Source organism: Anoplolepis gracilipes, chromosome 4 (assembly GCF_047496725.1).
Source record: "Anoplolepis gracilipes chromosome 4, ASM4749672v1, whole genome shotgun sequence".
NCBI classification, from domain to species: Eukaryota; Metazoa; Arthropoda; class Insecta; order Hymenoptera; family Formicidae; genus Anoplolepis; species Anoplolepis gracilipes.
Genome location: NC_132973.1, coordinates 9,376,476 through 9,398,341, shown reverse-complemented (window position 1 = coordinate 9,398,341; position 21,866 = coordinate 9,376,476). Strand labels below are relative to the sequence as shown.

General features: G+C 31.4%; 1 protein-coding gene across 2 annotated transcripts in view; it reads right to left on the bottom strand.

Annotated features, from left to right (window-relative positions):
* The window catches only part of LOC140665251 (trehalase), a 38,307-nt gene extending 23,104 nt beyond the window's left edge, over positions 1-15,203 (bottom strand). The window contains exon 1 of one of the 2 annotated variants that reach the window (XM_072891128.1): positions 14,574-15,203. The gene's annotated coding sequence lies outside the window, so the exon portion shown is untranslated. Of the gene's footprint in view, positions 1-11,741; positions 12,068-14,573 lie in introns of those variants that run through there. The other variant, XM_072891127.1, reaches the window with a different exon arrangement.
* Positions 15,204-21,866: the final 6,663 nt, after the last annotated feature.

The following is a 21,866-nucleotide window of genomic DNA, read 5'->3' as shown; positions in this document are numbered from 1 at the left end:
TCTTAAAACTGTTTTAGTTAACTCCTAGCTGTTCTGCAAATTCTTCTTGCGTCCGTGACGGGTTTTCATTCAATGACGCTTCCAAATCATCGGCCTCCAATTTTCGCGGTGTTCCAGAGCGTGGTCGCTCACGTTTTATTACAAAATTACCATCTTTAAACCGACGAAACCAGTATTTGCTTGTATTGTGAAAGACAATACCTTTACCAAGAATAGAAATTGATTCATATGCTTCAGCAGCATTTTTTTCTTGCTGAAATTCATACTGAGTGTAGTGTCGAATATAAAGCTTTTCATCGCTCATTATTTTCGCTATTGTTTTACAAGGCTATTATTACATTATGATGTATGATATATGTTTTGCAAACTTCAATATGCGTATCTTCAAAAACGTAAAAAAGCATTTATTTGAATTTAAAATAATTATTTCGTTCGCTCACAAAAATAATATATCAGATATAAAATAATTATATCAGAACGCTGAAAAAAAGACTAAAACTTTTGCATACTCCTAATAGAAAAAGTGTAGTATAATTTTATGGAAATTATAATATTATTTATAATTTAAAATATCTAACAATAAATAATAGTTGTTCAAATAATTGTCTGTAAATTCATCCTTGTAATTTAATAATATTTAAGACTATTATTATTAATGCTCTATCGATTATTAAAAATATAACGTAGAAGCAGATAAATATTATAAAGTTTTATTCGTACAATGTACGAAAGAATCGAAACTGTCATTTTGTACAAGTACGTTGATAACATTGCTCTTAATCTTATCGTTAAGTATTAATTGTCAAATGATTAATCAAACACACCAAGCACCGCGAATGAGACATTTATTAAGTGTTTACGAAGATTGAACACTGAAACTGTATAATTTGCATTTTAACGCTAAGGACTAAAGAGACCGGATTCGATACAATAATCCTATCAGACTATAACTTTTTATTTATGAATACAAGACGCAAACTTTACAAACTGTCATCATGTTATACAATAATTTATACTTTAATGCTGTGAGCGATTAATTTAGAAAAAAAAGAAGGAAAAAATGTCGACCAATGCTTACGAACGCAGACGTAACATGAAGGATTAATAAAATCTCATTTAAATCGTTATAATTTTAATTATCAATGTTTACAACGTTTATTTAAATTAGGTGTTAATTTTTTTCGTTTTATTCAAGGAGGTAACTCACACCCAGGATCCGCGCAGCCAAAGATAGTACACGAAAGATTGCGTTACGGCGCCTTCGCACTTACAATTAATCGTGACACGCCGCGGTCGAGTGGGCATCGTTTTAGCGACAATCATTCTATTGGCTATTTTTAGCCGGAAATAGGTCGGTGCAGAGGGTTGGTGGCAATAAGAGGCCATGCTGAATAGGTTCTATCGACGGGTGCCGAGTCACGAGGCTCGAATCACCGTTGCTCGTATCAATTATCTTCATGGCTGTCTTTTCATCGTCTCTCTCTCTCTTTTTCTCTCTCTTTTTCTCTGTCTGATTGTGAGTTTCGCGATTAGAATCTCTATTCCAAGTTATATTAATATTTGTGTGTTTGTTTTGCATATTGGTATATTTTACTTATTAAAAAAGAAGAAAAACATCGCGCAAAAAGATGACGCTGACAAGTTGATGGAACTTCCGAATCGTATCAATCTGTCGCCGTAATTACTGCAAACTATGTTTTTCTAGTGATTCAAGATAATGACAAACATCGTCGACGAAATGCGAGGAATATCAGATTTTATCTGTACAAAAATCATTAATCGAGATATTATCTCGATAAGCTCTCAATATCGAGAGCTGTACTAAACTGTGTATATCGTTGAAAAAAAGTTTCAAACATATAATAGATGTGATATCTTGGAAGGAATTTCCCGATAGATATATCCGAATTCACCGATTAACACGGACTGATAAAACAATGATTTCGGTTAATGAATGTTCTCATGCAATGATGAATATATTCGAGTATAATAAAGTTGAAATTGCCGATGTTTACGTTTGTAACAACACAGTCGTATATCCCGTATTTATCTTCTTCCGGGAAAACCCTCTCTTTTTTCATCCAGATTCTTGCTCGTTTATTAAATTTTTTGTCTATATTGATCGATTTCTATCGTTAGCTATTTTTCTTTTTACATGCAGTGTGTGTGTGTGTGTGTGTGTGTGTGTGTGTGTGTGCCAAAAACTATGTTTGATTAAAAATTGTAAACTTCGTATCAAGATTTTTAAATTTTCAAAAAACATTACAATTTTATATTAATCGATAATAATGAATTTAATAATAATTAATAAATTATTAATTATACGATATCAATTAAAATAATTAAAATAATTTTAATACATTAGCATACTCATAAGTATTTAATATTGTATAATCTTCAACCTGCGACGAATATGCTATTGACATTAACAAAAATTCAAGTAAATTTTATCTTATAAAAAAAATGTCAGTCATGTAATATCATAACTTGTGCACTATGTATAAAGATGAATAACATCTACCATGCTCATCGATCTGCATATATACACGTGCATGCTTACGTAAGAATCCTGTTTCTTTTTTTCCTTGTCATATCTAAACGATATGTTTTCGCGTGAAAATATGCGAAGCAGACAATTTTTTATCTTGATTATTCAAGCAAATTTGACTCTTGCATCTCTTCGAGAAAACGCAAATAATGACATCGCACAATCCTGATCTAGAGTGAGAGTAATCAAAATTGAATAATTGTGTTTGATTGGAAGACTTTATAAATCTATCTAAAAATATATCGATATAAATAATTATCCAGAAATTATATTTCGATAATCTCGCGATTAATTCATTGATATCAAATCTAAATATGCTTTCAATGAAATAGAGCTCATAAAAATTAGATTTAATCGTACCAAAGTAATCGACACTTACTTCAGTCGTTATAGCGGCATATAATCCGCAAGATCGAGTTAATTGGCCACGACGATGACTATTAATAAATATCGATAGTAACAGGTGGCGGTTAACAGTCAGCGAATTAATTATCGCAAACGGCGTGGTGGGTCTGTCATTAGGTAATTCAGGAATGTATTATTCGATATAATAATAAGTACGCACCTGCACGACTGTGTGTAACAAATCGCCCATATATGTGTATAAAGAATGCATATGCGCTTGGCTTAAGAGATCGCGCATGTTCTTTACGTGATGGTGCAAATTTTCCACTTTTTCAAACACAATTAGCACCGTGTGCTAAAAATATTATTCGGAAAATTGATCAACGTTTGAAATAATGCCGACGAATAACGACACGTGCGTACTTTAATGCAAACTATGAACATGACAGATACACCTTATTTAAATTTTCCAAACAAATTTAAATGTTTTCAACTCTGGGTGCATCGCAGAATTTAAATTATAAAAGAAGAATAATATTATTGATTACATCTCAATTATTACTCTATTATTATAAGATAATATAATACCTATAAATTATCATCCGTAAAATTTTTTTTTCGTATGAACAAAATACAATAATCATGCAAGAAATGTCACGAAAATGTGTATATATATATATATATATATATATATACACACACACACGCAAATATTTATATATAATATATATATCGTTGTTAATTTAAATCTACATTTGGAAAATCTTGCATGTTTGTATTCATCAGTAAACAAGCGTATCGATGCAAGCTGTATTAACAATCATTAATACACCTAAATCGTGTAGAAACGTGTAATACATGTATATTAGATTCAATGAAAAATGATGAGAGTTATGAACACATCCGCGTTGACGGAGGAAAAGAAGAGGAAGGTCTCGAAAGATCTCGCCAGCAATGGTCGAATTAATCACTACAAACCAAGAATCCGTTTGTTCAACACGTCGTCGAGTATACATCGAGCTGTTGTCCGACAAATATTGAAGGAGCATGAACACAGGAAAGGGGAGGGCAAGTGCATTTGCACTTATGCAATGAGCGACTGATTATACAAATCGTTTTGCTGACAAACGCGTGAAAAAGATAAATAATATATCGAGTTGAATATAAATAAATGTGGTTTGAATAATGAAATTCCTTATAAAAATAACAATTAAGAGAATGAATTTCTAATATTTATGAATAAGTCGTATTGCGAAAGATTACGTCTTATTCAACGCATCATATCAATATGGAAATTAGATTCGTTTTTTTCGTTTTACAAATGTCATATATCCCAGAATATTGCGATATTCTACATATTATATAATGTACGGTTACTTTTTTTATTGTGGATGATATAATTTTGAGATGAGTAATGGCATTGCATATTAATATTGAGAGTAATATTATATTAAAGATATATAAATTAATATATAAATATATAAATTTATTAAATATTTTTACTAATAATAAATTTCGCAAATATATATATTAATCTTTTTTCTTATATTAAGTTGCTGGATAAAATGAATAATATAAAATATATAATGACACAATATATTAGAAAAATAGAATTATTGTAACATTATAAAATTTATGCATTTGTTAAATATATATTGAGTTGTAAAATAGTATAAATAAAAATTATATTTATACTATTTTATACGTCGTATTAAATAGCGAGAATTTTTGTATATATTTTTTTACTATTACTTGATGGGATTCTGGAATGAAAAGTATTTGTAAAAACTTATTCATGGAAAGAAACGGTACTGCCATCTTCTGATACGAGCTTGTAACAGAAGGATTTGTACATCGATAAGAAACTATTGTACAATGTCGTCGATAATAGACATAATTCATCTGTCGGTAAAAAAATGCATAAATTATTATCAGTCATAACATGAACTATCTGGCCTCATAATTTTTTACAGAAGGGTGTGTGCGCGGAGAAAAAAAAATATGTAAAAATTATACAAGACGGTAAAACAGAACCCGTATTAAAGAAAAATGTAACGTATCATTTAACTTTTTCAAATAAAAAAATCATTTATAAATTTTTGCTTGTGTTTCACTCATAAATATTGTTTATTATTAATTAGAAATTATATGGAATGGTCTCTGTAAATCTCAATTCTTCACTGTTATGATCAGCAATATTTTGACAGATTATGAAACCTTTCCGAGGATATTTCTCACGCAATATGCACGTGATGAATCTGTATATATTGGCACGTATGCGAATTTTGGATGAACGCAAGCTTTGAACGATCGCGCATCATCCAAGACAGTTGGTTTGTGTATTCATCTATCACAGCTTTTGACAATCAAGTCGACGATTAAAAACGATGAAAATGTATAAAAATATTCTATCAAACCTCCTACAACTTGCAAACCATTTTACATAAAATACATTTCAAAATAGCAATATTTTTTAACAAACAGAGCAATTGAGTAAATGTTTATTTTATCGTTTCACAGGATTATTTTTTGCATGCAAAAAGACAGGATGTACGTTTATTGTTAATAGAATTCAACAAAATAACACTGATGCACAACACAGTGCGCTATATTCTAAATAATGTAATTGCATACTTTTATAATTATTGATACTCTCAAAAATTTGACATTTAAATACTACATCGAAATATAAAAATTTTTGCCCAATTATTTAATTTTTATACTTACTTACAATTTATATTTATTTTTGTTATCGTATATTTTAACATAATATTAGTTCGGCTAAATTGAATATATTTTTAATATTTGTGATAAACACATGCTAATATGAATTTTATGATTTTATTCATGTTGTACACAATCAATTTTATACAAAAGCACTGATATAAATGATTCGAAAGAGATAATATAGTAATATTCAATTTATCATCGTTGGCCATACTTTGATAAATATCAAATAAGTATCAAAAAATGTCTTCTTAATTTAGAAGCTAATATAATAAAACACGAGCTTAATAAATATATTCACGTCAATATTTTTCCAATATACGCAAATTATTTCGCGATTATTTTTTGATATTACAAAAAAAGCAATATGGTTTATCGTGCAGTTATTTTCAAAGATTGCAGAAAAGTTTCTCGACATTCGCGAAGTAATACTTTATATACGTTGTGAAAAATTTTTATCGCTATAATCGCAAGCACACGATGAGCCAATCAATTCCGATCAATTCGTAGGGGAGGGACAAATAATAAAGCGCAATAAAGAACGCAGTCTACAATTATTTCATTGTGTCATGTGACGTCAACATGCTCGCCAATCGTTTATACAAAGCGAACTCCATGACGAAATCGGCGAACAGTATCAGCGCAAGCTCAATTAAAATTAATTTTGCGATTGTAAACGATAGAAAAGGCCTCTTTTTAACCTCTATCAATGACAATTAATTGCCATCGTCCGTTTTGCGACGTCATACGCTAGTAGAGTCAAACTATTTAACTATAATTCAAGGATCGAGAAATACACAAAACAATCGTATACAAATAAATTAAAAAAGATTAAATAAAAATTTATAAAAACGCTTTTCTACTTTGCCTAATCATTTCTGTCACTATAATGCACGAATGCTGTTTGGAGAAATGTTTGCGTCAGTGATTCTGTAAAATTGTGAGTCATTCGAAAAAACCCAACCAATCGGAGATACCTATTCGAGAGGTTTGCTTGGAGCAAGGTATTTAACGAAGTATTTATTATCCGGACCTATTTGCATGGAAAAAGAATCATGATAGATAATGAATGTTATGTAAACTTGAATAGACTCGAGGAACTCGCAGTTGCAAATTGGTAATTAATTAATTACACAGCTGACTACTACTACTTTATAAAAAAGATGTTAAGTAATTATTATTTAATCATGTAAAGTTTATTAAATAATATTAAACGGATCATTAGATATATTATTGTATACATTAATTTCTACAAGTTTCTTCATAGTCCAAGTCAATAAATACGCAATAATTTTGCAAGTAGAAAAGTTATCAGAGATGCGGATGTTGATATATGTATATATGTAGGCCGTCAATAAAGGTAAAAGTAGAACTACTTTCTGTCTGACTATACCTTCGATCTTCGCGTATGCAAGTTTATATTGTACTTTCAAAAAGCCTTATCGTTTTATTTTCGATCTTTTTAATTTTTAATATGTTAAATAAATATTTTCAACTCATTAATTGTCGTTGAATCGACATTTTATTTAATTTTAACTACTTGATACGCGCTTAAAAATTGATGCGTTTCGCGTTCTTCTACCTACCGCATCGATACGATTTATTTTGCCAAGGATAGAATTTTTAAAAAGTAACCTGGTAAATTCCGAGAATAATAAATTCGTACAAATGATCAACAACCGAGCGATTATATTTCGCGCTTATCTCATATTATAATGCGGGACAAAGTCCATGAGACGTAGTATTGCATCATCAGAACATTGAACGTAAGTACAAGAAATGGCCAATGACGCGAGTAAAAATCACTAGTAGAAATTACGTCATAATTATTTTCAATTATTTTTAATCACTAAATAAACATGTGTCACAGAATTGTTCATAGTTATCTGTAAAAATCTATGAACCGAGATTATGATTAAATGAGTTCTGAATCCGAACGGAACAGGTTGAGAACCGCGTTGGTCGAGCCCCTCGAACGACACTCAATCTAACCAATAAGAGACTTTCTTGCTATGACGTTATAGGTCATCAAATCATCAAATACAAGCAAACCGATTTGTCGGCTCGCGTGTTACTCATTACAGGTCACTTTATTGGCAAATCGGTCAAAGTCAAGTATATTGCTCCAATTGTTGCGGTAATCGAGACCACTATTCGTTCACTAAACAATGTCATCAAAAGTATAACTGTTAAATTAGTCACCAACGTCAATCCCTTTTCACAATCGCCGTTTTAATCCTGATAATAGATTCTTCCCGTTTGAATTAGAATCGATTTTTAAACAAGTTACATTCTGATGTCATTCGAATTAACAATTGAAGATCAAGAGCATTTTTTGCAAGTTTTATGCTATTGGATTTTTAAATCTTATTATTTTTTCATATTTATTAATTTGCTCGATGCAAAATATATATTAACATATAATAACATATAATAGCATATATTATAACATATTATAACATATCATATATTATATTATATATTCAAAATTTCTTTGTGATGTCAAGCTAAAAAATGACCGAGTTATCATTAACAAAAAAATTCAAATAAGTAATCAAATTATAAATTTATCTTTACTAATTTTTTCTTTAACTTAAATCTGAAATTTTTAACACTTGGATAATTGCCATAATTTTAGCGATTTTCTTCCTACATGTTTATAGAGAATATCATTATCTTTAATGATGCAAGATAATCGACTGATATAGTACCAGTGCGATTTCCGATAGCGAATTTCATTGAATGCGCAATAAAAGCTGTCACACTTGATTTTATTTAAATGTCATAAACGTAGTTTATATAAATTCTGTGGCACAGACAATGTAACTCATTCTTGTTTCGACATATCAGGCATCTTCCTAAAGTGTCATCATCTATTTCACCATTCAATAATCTTGAAATAACAAATTTCAATTCTAGTTTTTCGTAACATATGCTTTTGTGTCAATTCGTGTAGGATCGTCTTTAACGCGCGATCGAATTATCGCCGAAAGTTGTCGTGAATGAGAACCACTTGAGACGAGCCTCCTGTCTAACCGGTTAAACAGCAAATCGTGGATCACTTAGCTACCAACACCTACAGTGTCGACCAATCGCGAAACAACCAGACGAAGGCTCGTCTTCTTACATCTCTTGTTATACTTTTTTCCGTGTTCCTTTCAATTACACCATTCAAAGAGAAAGAAAGAAAAAGAGAGAGAAAGAGAGAGAAAGAGAGAGATACATTAGACTAACAATTACGCAATTTCTACAGATCTCGAATAAGACCCCGACATATTATAAGAATTCCACATACGTTATGACGATTCGCATGACGCAAATGCTTACATTATCATTGTTGACATTGGGATGATAAACAAAGATGTATTACTTCTGTTAATGCAATATTTAAGATTAAAGTCAGAAGTTCAGATTGCTTTATCATTCGCGACTGGATTTTCTGACAAGAAACAAAAACATATATCTGTACTTTAAAATAAAATTATTTTAAGTTTAAAGATAAGATTTTATGTCGTTTAATATTTTTAAACTATACAGTAATGTAAACTGTCAAGATTAATAAAAAAATTATTGTTAAAATTATTATTTTATTTTAGAAAAATGATATAAATTTAGCTCGCGTTGAAAAGAGCATTAAAGTATAGAATTTTTCCTCTCATTATCGACACATCCGTTAATTATTGTTTGATTATTTCATTCCATTTGTTCAGTCCAAGAATATGATACTGACAAGAGTGGAGATTGATTTGTGAAGATAAAACTGTGAAAATGGATAATTTTATGAAAATCTAAAAAGAATTTAACCAGTCAGCATATATATATATATATATATATATATATATATATATATATAATGATATTAATTTGGTTTTCACTTTGTCGTGAGAAAATTACATTTCTAGAAATAAGAGAACACTCTAAGCGGTGAAATTTATTTATAATGGACAAGTTTGTCATACAAAGATTGCACAACCGCGATTCGCCATTGCATTTTCGCACCCGTTGCAGTCAAAGTAGCATCGCAGTTTTTGCTGATACAGCGTTTATGTCGCTATCGTTTGCTTTGTCTGCGACCTAAGCAAAAACTAAAAATAATAATTTAACGCATTGATAATAGAGATAAGAAAACAGAAAAAATCGCGCACGAATATTTAAAACATTTTAGATTATTTACTATCGGCACTGAATGAAATTCTAGCGTGCAAAAGAGAGAGAAAAAAAGAAACAATAATCGAAATTTCTAGTTATGCGAAAAGAATAGAAGTATAGAGCGCGATCCATCGGTATATATTGGGAAATACGTTATTTTGCACTAACCTCCCGATCTAATAATATCATCTGCTCGGCCCTGTAACTCACTTCGACATGAATTCTGGCATCGTGTCAATTGTGACACACGCAAAATGAATACTCTGTTAGTTTCGGCCATGTATAGCTCATTCACATCGCGCGTTTCACGATCGTCCAATCACATCACTCCGACTGATGTAGCTAATAATTTTTTTTTTCAATCTCAGAAAAATATAATAATGAAAGAAAATATTCAGGTAATTCGCATAAGAATTCTCTGAAGCTGTTTAAATAAAAAAGGAATTCAAACGATACCGTTACATTTTACGATAGTTACATTGTAAGGAACGCATTATATTATCGTACATTATTTTTTTTAGATAAAATGCAGTAATCACTTTTTCTTCCCGTTTCTCTCCTAATTATTGCAAAATAAAACGGATACCTAAGATAAGTAAAATCTTAATTATTAATATAATTTATTTATTAATTTTATCTAATATCCAAGATACTAAATTATTCAAATATTAACAGCTTTACAAAAGTTGTAAATGGCTCACAAGTTTTATAAATTGTAAATTGAGTTGAAACAAGAATACGCAAAATGTAACAAAAATGAAATTATTCAAGACTCGCTAATTTAAACTACGCAATATTAATTCGCGTTGTGTTTCAAGGGTGTTACCCGGTGATGTTATTAACATCATTTGCATGCATCGAATTCGTTTACGTCTAATGCGATTTGGTTCAATGAGTTTTTACGCTGTAAAGAATGGTAATATTCCATTCATATACAATTATATAATATCGACTTACAATTAGTCAAATACTAATATATCTAAAAACTGACTATATAGAGAACTTAAAATTAATTTATTAATAAGAGTAATGTTAAATATTTTATGATACTATGAAAAGATACAAATTATTTTATTTAGATTAATTAAAAATTTTTAAATAATCCACATTTTGCTAGTCTCGTAACGCAAAATGTATAATAAATCTTCGCCTATCACTTCCGAGAGATAATGTTTCTTGTATAACATTCAAAACGTCAAAAGGATACCGAATGACAATGATACCAATCGTCCTTCGACACGACGCGTGCGCGAAATGCAAATCATCGAATTCGAAATTTCAATCTGTCTGTACTTTTATTTTTACACTAATAGCGTTTTTTAAAATGATATTTGTATCTCTAAAACTACACGTGCCCGTTTATAGTTATTGTAATCGCAGTAATAAAACATGTTGTATTTCGAAAAAATCAAGTATTTTACATTTTATTATTAATTATTCATAAATGAAAAGAATGTAAGTATTCACGTGACATTATCATGACCTGAAAACAATCTACATTTGGATTTTAAAAATTTCATACAAAATTGTGATGTGAAAATTCACAAGTAAAATTAAATATATTATTTCTAAACTACAATAATTACGATTTTTATAAGATATTTTATATTTTCACTAATTTCATGTTAAATCTATATTTGATAAATTAATGAGTATATTATGCATTTTTCCACAAAATACAAAAGAAAGTGTATGAAAAAAGAAAAAACATTTCAATTAATATAAAGTGTTAATTTTACACCAGACATACTTTTGACGTTCCGCTTTGTAATTGTTGCCCAAATCATTTAGCACGATTATTATGTAACGTACAAAGGAATAAACCCCAGCGGTCACACATACATTCGCACGTGCGTGCACCTACGAAGCAACATACTGAAAGATACTCCCAAAGTATCCCACGAGTCTTACGAGCACGTGTCGGCGCGCAACACGTTTGGATCTATAAACGTAACTTGTAACTTGAACGTACCTTTCGCACCCGCTGCGTGTAGTGAGTCGGAAGAGAGCAGGAGATTATTTTCACTATAATTGTATCATGCGGAAACACACTATCAGCACTGTGCGATTATCACTGTGCGCGGTTAGCGGACAACCCTGGTGAATAAGCGAACGTTACCGATGTGCGAATAAAGAGTGAAAACTAACGTGAACAAGATCGATCGATCGCTCGCGTGTTAAGGATCGCTGACGAAACCGTGTCGTCCGGTTACGAGGAGAAACGAAAAACGTCGATTTCACACGTAGCGAGTGCTCGGTGCCGCGTTACGTACGTGACTGCTGGCAAGTAGTTATCCGAGAGAGCCTCCGCGCAAATCGCGAGTCTGTCTCCTTCTCTCGCTCGCGTCAGGGTCGGCGGATTTATACGGCGAGCCGCGGGTCGAAGTCGCGACAAAGGCAGATCTCGCGTTATCTCGCGAAAAGAAAATAATGTCACGCGCGATTCTTTCAGTTAAAGTGTTTTTATCAATGCCCTGCGATATAACTTGTCTCAAAAAGAAAAGGAACTCCCGTTAACTTAACATTGCGACCAGCCTTTCATTCCGTCACTGCATCGGATCCCACTCACTGTCACAACCTCGACGAATCTTTCTCTGTCTCCTTTTCATTCTCGACTGATGTGTTTGGCTTGTCTTTTTTCTCTCTTTCTCTCTCTCTCTCTCTCTCTCTCTCTCTCTCTCTCTCTCCTTTTGCCTTTCGGAGGATAGTTATACCTGTCGTCTCGACGCTCTCTCAGCACGAAAACGCGCAAATTACATTCCGGTTTAGGAACTAGGATTTGATAAAAGGCGAAACTCTTTCAAAATCTAATGGTGTTATAAATAGAATATCAGATTTTTGTATTTTAAACGCAATGTAGGTGCGCATTATTTATTTAGGCCCAATTACGCCAACGTTATTTTAGCTTTAAGCGACAAACTTAAATATGGCTATTTTTATTTAGAAATAAATACAGATAAGTGTTTAGGTTTTATTTAAATCTATTGGTAATTAAAATAATATTGGTGCAATCTGGCCTTACTGTTAATCTCAAGTTAAGGTGTGCTTAATTGGTATGGTATGACTTGTTATGTTCATAAAAGAATATAAGAATATATAATGCAAAAGAATAATAAAACTTTCATCAGTAGAAAAAAGAGCAGAAACAAGAAACTTTTATGAAATTTTTTCTCTTTTCTTCCATATTCCAAACAGACATTTTTATTTAAAAAAAAACCAATAATCGTGATATATTGTATATAAAATTTTTTGTAACCGATCGAAATCTATCTTAAATAATTTATCCGCGATAAAATTTATTGTTAGCACAGAATTTAATTTATAATTTTATACGTATAATTTATTATACGAAAAATCTGTTAAAAAAATAAAATATATATAATATATATATTTAAAAACATGTACATATACACGCACATTGCAATAATCGTCTAAAGCTGACGCTAGAAAAATGGCTTTAGAAAAAAAAATAGTGCTCTCTCTGAATTTAATTGATAAAAACTAACTGTCTAAAAGGGATTATTCTGATAATTCGAAAACGATATATGAAAAATAAAATTCAAGCATTTAATGAAAAAAATTGCAAAGGAAATTTCCTAACTCTAATTCTGTCTTCGATGAGCAAATTTCACTCACGGGTATCGTCCATGATCTATACTCAATGACGACCCGGAATGAACTGGTTTGGCTTTCAAGATGTATGCGTGTATCACGGTCGACTGTCGGCCGACGTGTGGTTTCGCGACGAAGTTCGACGAAGGAATACGAAGATCGTAGCACGTGCTCGAATCATTCACTTGTATCTTGTATCTAAGATACAATAGGGGAAACTCCTTCAATCTTTGGCTTCAGGTATTTTCGCGTCTATTGTACGATTTCAGTAACTTTTACGGTATTTTTTATTTTTATTAACGTGCATGTCTTGTACATTTTATTGTTTTACTTATTAGATAAAAAAATCGCGCGGATTATTTCTTTTCTTGAAATCAACTGTGTCAATTTATGTTATATGTATATATATATATATATATAAATAAGCGGATCTATACACGGTAGTAATTGCAAAAACTTCCCGGAAGACTTATTCTCGTATATTATATTCAGTTAACCGCAGAGATACGCTATGCTTTCTAACGCAATCGTTACGACTTTATTACCAATTTCACAAAATGTCATTATAACAATAAATATAATATTAAATGATCTCCTTTATACTTCCTTTTCTGACTTTAGTTTAGCATTTAAATTATTCTTCAACAATTGTACTTTTAATTTCTTTTTTTAAAAAATAATTTTTTAAAAATATCTGTGCCTATATGTGCACTTATATAGACCAAAATTAATATATATATTTTTTTTCCACAATTTGTGTGTGCGCGTGCGTGCGTGCGCGCATGACTATACCAATATATTATATCGAAGAATATTAAACTTTTAAGAAATTAACAAAATTTGTAATGATTTATTAATTATATATTATACTAAATACTAAACGCATATTTTCGAGCAAAATGAATTTTTGCCATCTATAAAATCACGATCTAATTGCATTTCTATAGAAGAAATTTAAAAAATATCGTTCATTAATAATAGCAATTAAAATTATATTTTTATACAAGCATAGATCTTTATCTGACAAATTGCGTTATCATTTAATTATGTTAATAAAAATTTAAAAGTTGCGTGAGAAAATATTTTTGCAGCGGAATTATTTGTCACGAAACAAGGACAATCAAGATCGGTTCCAGGGGCATTTCCGACAGATAACTCGTTACTATCAATCAATCAAGAACCTTGTACGTACCGTACGAGAAGCCTTCGATTCCTCTTTGCTACGTCCTTAATCAAGACACTACACGCAAAATAATGATACGTAAGTACAAGGGCAACAAACTTTCCTCGTAGCACACAGTTCGATTCAATTCTAATCGAATACCATAAAGTAAGTGCACTCGATTGTTACTGCAAAACGTAAAGTTGAAAAAATCAACCAATATCTTACATATAAGATACACACAGAGTTTCTTCAAAACTTGCAGTCTCCGCAGAATTCGAAAAGTTAAACGCACTTCAATCAAGTAAATGCTGTCCACGAGATGCAATGTACACACAATGCACTTAATAAAATCTCTAATCTTCCTTCTTCCACACAAGTCACGCTCAAAGGAAAGTACGATTCTCTTGAATCTAATTGTAAATATTTTATCGTCAACGAAATAAAAAAAATCTTGATTTTGATTTGGAAAAATGATTTTTCATCGAATGTAATAAGCGTAGCTTAACGCGATTCGACGGCAGTTTCGAGAACTGGTACACGATAGCGGTCTCGACGAAATCGCGAAAAAAGGCGCAAATATGGAAAATTTTTCGAAGATTTTTCGAAGTGCACTTTGTATTGGCAATACGACACGCGCGAATGTCGGTAGCCGACTGACGGACTGGAGCGTCAATCGAGTGCCTTATAATCATCGCTACTCTCGTCGACAATTATCACGTGACTGCAAATATTTCTTGCTGCTTTGCTAAGCCGACCGACGTGAAGGCCGATGTAGTGTCGTCGCTCATACTCGTTAACGCTTTAGTTTATTGCCAATCAGACTATAATTAATTAAAATCGCTGTTGTAATTACTGTCTGAATTTAGACGAGATTCTCCGTTAACAGTAATTTGTGATCGCATCGCTATCGTAAGAAATATTAATCACAGAACAAACATGGTATTAACACATAAGATATCGGATACTCGCGGAAAAGATTATTTTATTTATTCAAAAAATATTAAATCTTATCCACTTCTTCTTTTAATTAAAAAATCGATCGTAAATCAATCTCGATATTGTCGTGAAGAGAATATCATATCGCTTATATATTGTGTGCATATATATATTTAGTACACACACACAATGATAATACAACAGTAGAACATTAATTGAAACTCTTGTACACGTATGCATATGTTATCGTGGGAAGATCAAGCAGCCAAATCAGAGATAAATATGTCATACAATGCTTACAGAGTGCATGCGTGCATTTTCTTAAAAAATGCATACAATTGAAAAAAAATCTGCTTGCATAGCATGTTATATAACACGTGGTTGTGGGGCGTGAATGCCCCCGCATATTCTTCACACACGTGTCTGATACATAATAGGCATTGTATCACGAATTTATCATTAAGGCTGTCGAGACTGTAAAAACAAGAACCTGGCTATGTGACACACTGAACCCGACCCGATACCGGACTATCTACGTGCGTTTTCTGGCAATCAATTTTCATGAATGCAGAGAAAAAGAAGATTCGCGCTCTACGTGACTTCGATCGTGTATATGAATTTAAAAATAACCGTACAAAAGATAGCAATTATAAAACTAATCTCTCTAAAACGATCAAATATACGTACAAAAATAATACTACATCTCGAAAATTTTAAAGACAAAAGAATAAATGATTAACACCAGGAATTAATTTCTTATGGCCGATTTCACCAGCGGTTAACTTTAATCTCGGTTTAAACTATATCTTTGTCTCTTTCAGATAAGTTTAAGAAACAGAGATGAAGATATGATTTAAACCGAAATTAAAATTAACTGACGTTGGTGGAATCGACCCTTAGAATAATTTTGTTGCAAATTTCATTTATAAATTTGAGTTATAAATTAATTAAACAGGATTTTACCGATTATTCATTTTAATGCTTTTCCATCGATTATTTATTTTGACGCATCTTTCGATGACTCAAAAAAATTGCCAACGGAATAAAATCTTGTGAGACGAGTTCTGAGAGCATACAAAAAAAAAATACCGTGGGTATTTTACCATCGGAAACTTCCTCTCGCGCGCCCCGTGATTAAAGCGGAGTCAGGTCAACGAGAATGGAGAAATACTCGTTTTATTGTTAGTTCGTTGACATAAGAAGCATATAAGACTCGATGAGTTTACACACATATAGACGTGTATGCATAAAACTCATCGAACATAATTAATTTGATCAATTACGCGCCTCGATCGCAGACAATAAGGTAACGAATGGCTAAACATCGATTTCGACTTTTTCGCAAATAATCGATCGAATATTCATTGCATAAAAAATGCACGAAGATAATAAAATTTTATATTGATAATATAATGTATTTTTTTATTATCCTATTTTTAATTATTTTTAACTTGTAATATAGTGACTATATATTATTCTAGTTAATTTTTAGAGTAAAAATGAAACTATATTTTTATCAAAGTTTGTCATATATCATAGTTTTTATAAATAATTGATTTAAATAATCGTATTGAATAAATATGTATATATAACATATTTAGATTTCTTGAAACTTTATCAACTTTATACGATTTTTCCTCATTTTTGTGAACAATTGTCAGGAATAACAAGCGTGATTACGTGAAGATAACGGTATGATGTGGCAAAAAATAGCACTCAGAAAGAACTGGACACTTACCTGGATCGAACGAGATGATACCGGTCGAGTTTCTCGCCGATTAGCTCGCGACGATGATGAAATTGGTGGCCCTGATTAGTGCGCTGCCCGCTGCAACTCAGGCAACGGCGAGCTCCTTGCCAAACAACCAGCATTACTGTAACACGAACGAAAAAAATGGATATTAGCGCGGGTATCGCCAACAATCTTTGATCCTTCAATCGCCAATCAAGGTGAATCATATCACGCGCTCATGCCGTGATTCAAACTGACGATACACGATTTATCTGTTTATAAGGAGTTTTCTGTTTTTTTTTCCTCTCTTTCTCTCTTCTTTAAGCGACACAAGTCTAAATCGAAAAAAAGAAAAAAACAAGAGTATTTTATTTCAATGGATGCTATTTTTTTCCTTTCGTTATCGCTGACAATATTTTTTTACGTCAAGGAAATTCGTATCAACTTTTGTCTCTCCAATCTTACGCGTATGCGATTTGCATTATGTAGTAATTGATACGATTTCTGCGATCAATCCGTATTACGACACGCATGTTCTTGACCTTCAGTCTAGAATTTACGCCACGCAAGGGATTTGCAAATCTCCAACGAAAAGTAATTCGCGCAGTGAATCAATGTCTCGTCTCTCGTCACAAGATATCTTATCTTCAATTTAACGACAATAACAATGGTTTTTATCGATCGAATTAACACGTGATCTAATAATCATGCATAGAGAACAGATAATTTACGATGCATAAAAGGCATAAAGAGAATATACATGTATAAATGTGAAATGTAAAATGACAAGCAGAATAAAGATGTAGTCAACCATATTTTTCAAATATTTACATTTCCAACTGATTGAAAATTAAAGCTTGGAACGCCATGTAAACTACAAACCTCATTACTTTTTAATTCATAAATGGAAATATACATACTTAATAAGGAGATACTTGATATTTAATTAAAATATTCTTATCGCTCGTGGAACTCTTTTTTTTCTGATTCAATTATAAGTTAAGATAAAAGTTTGACTTTACCTTTGACCAATTTTGTGAAACTAATAAGGATCATCTTACTTTGTTTCAAGTCAAAGTTGATGTTGTTTGCAAATTTATAAATAAAATTATTGTTAGACGAAAAGTCATAAATGTAATTGTTACGAAATGTGATGTAAATATAATTGTTACGGAAAGTACGCGAATGTATTAAATTTTACTCTTTAAATTTTTTATTTTTCTTTTAACTTGCAAGATTTTCTATTTATATATTTTTGGATTGTATAGTTAAATAAAATACATATTTATGTGTGTTTCTCGTACTTTAAAATTCAAACATTGTCAACAGAAATCTAACTGAAAATTAAATATAATATTAATAAATTTTAAAATAAAAAATTATATATAATATAAATATAATAAATATTATACTGTATTATAACTGTATATTAAATATTATACTATACATATTATACTGTTATATATATATATATATATATATATATATATATATATATATATGTTATAATAAATATAACATATAATAAAAATATATATTATATATAAAAAAATGTTATACATATTATATATTAAAATTAAATATAATATATACTACACTCGAATTTATCATCGTATGTGTGGCATTTTTCACTTCTAAAATATAAGCTAAACGTTCGCGTTTATCGAAACTGGCTACCTATTGTTTACTTCGACCTTCGAGTGACGCAATCTTAACCTGGAAGTAAACTTGGTGAAGTCCTCGCTGGCGGCTAGTATGCTCCGTGAAAATTCAGAAATACGAAACTTATTTGGCAAGTCTCTCGCGAAAATGTGACATTGCGGATACGCGAAAATATATACATCGTATAATGCGGCAGAAAATACGTCTCGGTTGCCGGCGCTCTATCGATTGCCGGGTAAAGATTGTCCGGTGCAGGCTAGATTAACGTCTCGGGTTCCACATTATCGGCTTGTTTTATAATCCCGCCTCTATACAAATTTTAAAATACAGTTATATCATCGATAGAGAGCGCGCGCCTCCTTTGCCATTTGAGAGATCGAAACTATCTATAGTGTGTATAGAACCTTACTCTTCTGATTATGAGTTTATTTGTACAGCTATGTTTATTTCAGTCGCGTCTTTCTCTGCCTTTTTCTTTCCTTCTCCCGTTCCCTCTCATGAAGGCGAATACTATACATTACTACAGTAATCGACTTTAATTTCACACCGATATTTGCGAACGTGACGTTAAATTTGAACTTGCACGCGTGCTCGCGCGCTCCGATTGGTCGAGCGCGTACACGCGTTGAACCTCCTCTCATCCTTCTCCCTTTCTCTCGCTCTCGTTCTCTTCACATAAATACGAGTCCGCTCGCGTGTTCTTTGTCAATACGTACCTTGAAAACGTCAAGCTCACGCTGCTATGGCGTCTCCCGAATATGTTCTACGTCCCGCAAAAACCGCTTTGCCAAAAACGCTCTTTGTCCGGCACGACGTGATTTCGATCAATCACCAACCGAGATTCGCCGTCGACAATGCCCGCGTATGAAACGGCGACGCGAAAATAACGCGACCGGAGGACGACACAAACGAGAACGAGTAAGAGCAAACGAAGAGAAAACGGACAACACGGACACGACCACGGCGCACGCGACCGGATGGACGGCTGGCTGGTGCCACGCACTCGTTGCACGCTCGGAGCGCGATACAACGGCAAACGATCCACACTGCGCGGCGGACGGCGGCACACTGACGTGTCGCGGCGCGCGATACCGCGTAAATATGAAGACCCGCCGCGACGCGTACAAGAGCGTGCGGTCTGCGAGCGCGGGGTATCCGATGGTATTTTTGAACGAAGCAAGTTCGATCGCTCTGAGAACGATTAACGACGATATAAATTATTCCGTCTAGAATTATTAAGTTACTTGTGTTTATTTAGCGTTTTCAAGTGGGACAGGTTTGATCGCTCTGAGAGCGATTAAACTCGATTTGTCGTGAATGGTATGTTTTATCGAAAATAAAGGTTTTGAATTTGATTAATATTAATGATATATTAATAATGTATATTAATAATATGAAGTATTTCTCTCATTTAACGGTTTATTTTGGATTTATAATATAAGATTCTTTGTCCTGTTTGATCTGTCAAACGCTTCCTCTAAGTATTTCTTTGATTAATTTAATAATCCAAAACGGAGTTTATGACATTATTAATCGCTCTTAGAACGATCAAACTTGTTTTATTAGAAAATGCTATATTAAATTAATCAATGAAATACTTGGAAACGTTTTGATTATAATCAATCTATATGCAAGAATCTTGTACTTTAAAGAAAATTAAGAAAAATAGCATCAAACGGAATTAATCATATTCAAAACTCATTTCCGGTCAAATATATGTTCATGGCTAATTCAAATCACTCTCAAAGCGATCAAATTTTCAAAAACGCTATAAGAAACACCATTATAATCTCAATGACGCAAGAGACAAGTAGAACAGCGATTTCTAAAAATTCGGCAAAGAAGTTTAAATATAATAACGCTGAGAATATATACGCGGGAAAGAAAAAAAAAACCTCTATCATATAGAAAGAGAAAAGTATTAAAAGTCAATTATTTGTATCGAGATAAATTTTTCTAAAATACGTAAGCGCTCGAGATATATATATATATATATATATATATTCTTTGTAAAAATTCTTATTACAATTAAATTGAACAATATATAAAGAACTAATTGATTTATGCGTTATTATTCGTATTTTCCTGAACTTCCGTGTGAAAAATACGCTAACAAATTTGAATGTCTTTTATAAAACATCATTATAGACAATTTCAAAATTAAATACAATTTCATGTTTATAACCAATTATAGATATAAAATAGTGTTCACACTATAAAGTTTTGAAAAAAATGTTGGAATATAGGAAAAAATTAATAAATGAAGAAAATAACTACATATTACATATAATATTGTTATATTTATCTAGATATTTAAAGTTAATAAGGAAACACGAAGATAAAAGTTACAAGGGAATATAATCAATGAATCCAACATTTTATTCAGCAATAATACGAATACGATGAAAAATTGTTCGGATATTTTACACTATAATGTATACATTTGTAATTAATTCAATATCTTGAGTACCTTTATAAGTATCGTTTTTTGAATAACGTTTCTAGCGCAAACTGTCAGTTCTTGCATATATGTATATTCTCAAGAATTACAAAGACAAAATTTTAAATATGTATTGATAAAAAGGAAAAAGATGCATCAAATAAGTGATTAATTCGTTTGCACTCTAGTTGATAAGACTTTCTTGAAAAATACATTTGTTTTATTTCATAAACATTAATGTATCATATATGCTCATGAAAGCATCAACGTATCTTATCAACAAGAGATTAGACCACTAACAAATTTTGTGATTTGCATTAAAAAATTATGCAAAAAATCTTACTTATATCCAGTTAAATCGAACGATATTAAAGTACTTATATTATTGTATTTATATACATAGAAAATGTGTTACATTTCTATGAAAACGATAAATGAAAGAAAATAATTTTTATTTACTTTCATTCCTGACATTAAACTTTTTAGTCTCATATTAATGTATTCGGCATCGAACATCTGGCATTGAAATTTGCGAATCATTTATAATTTA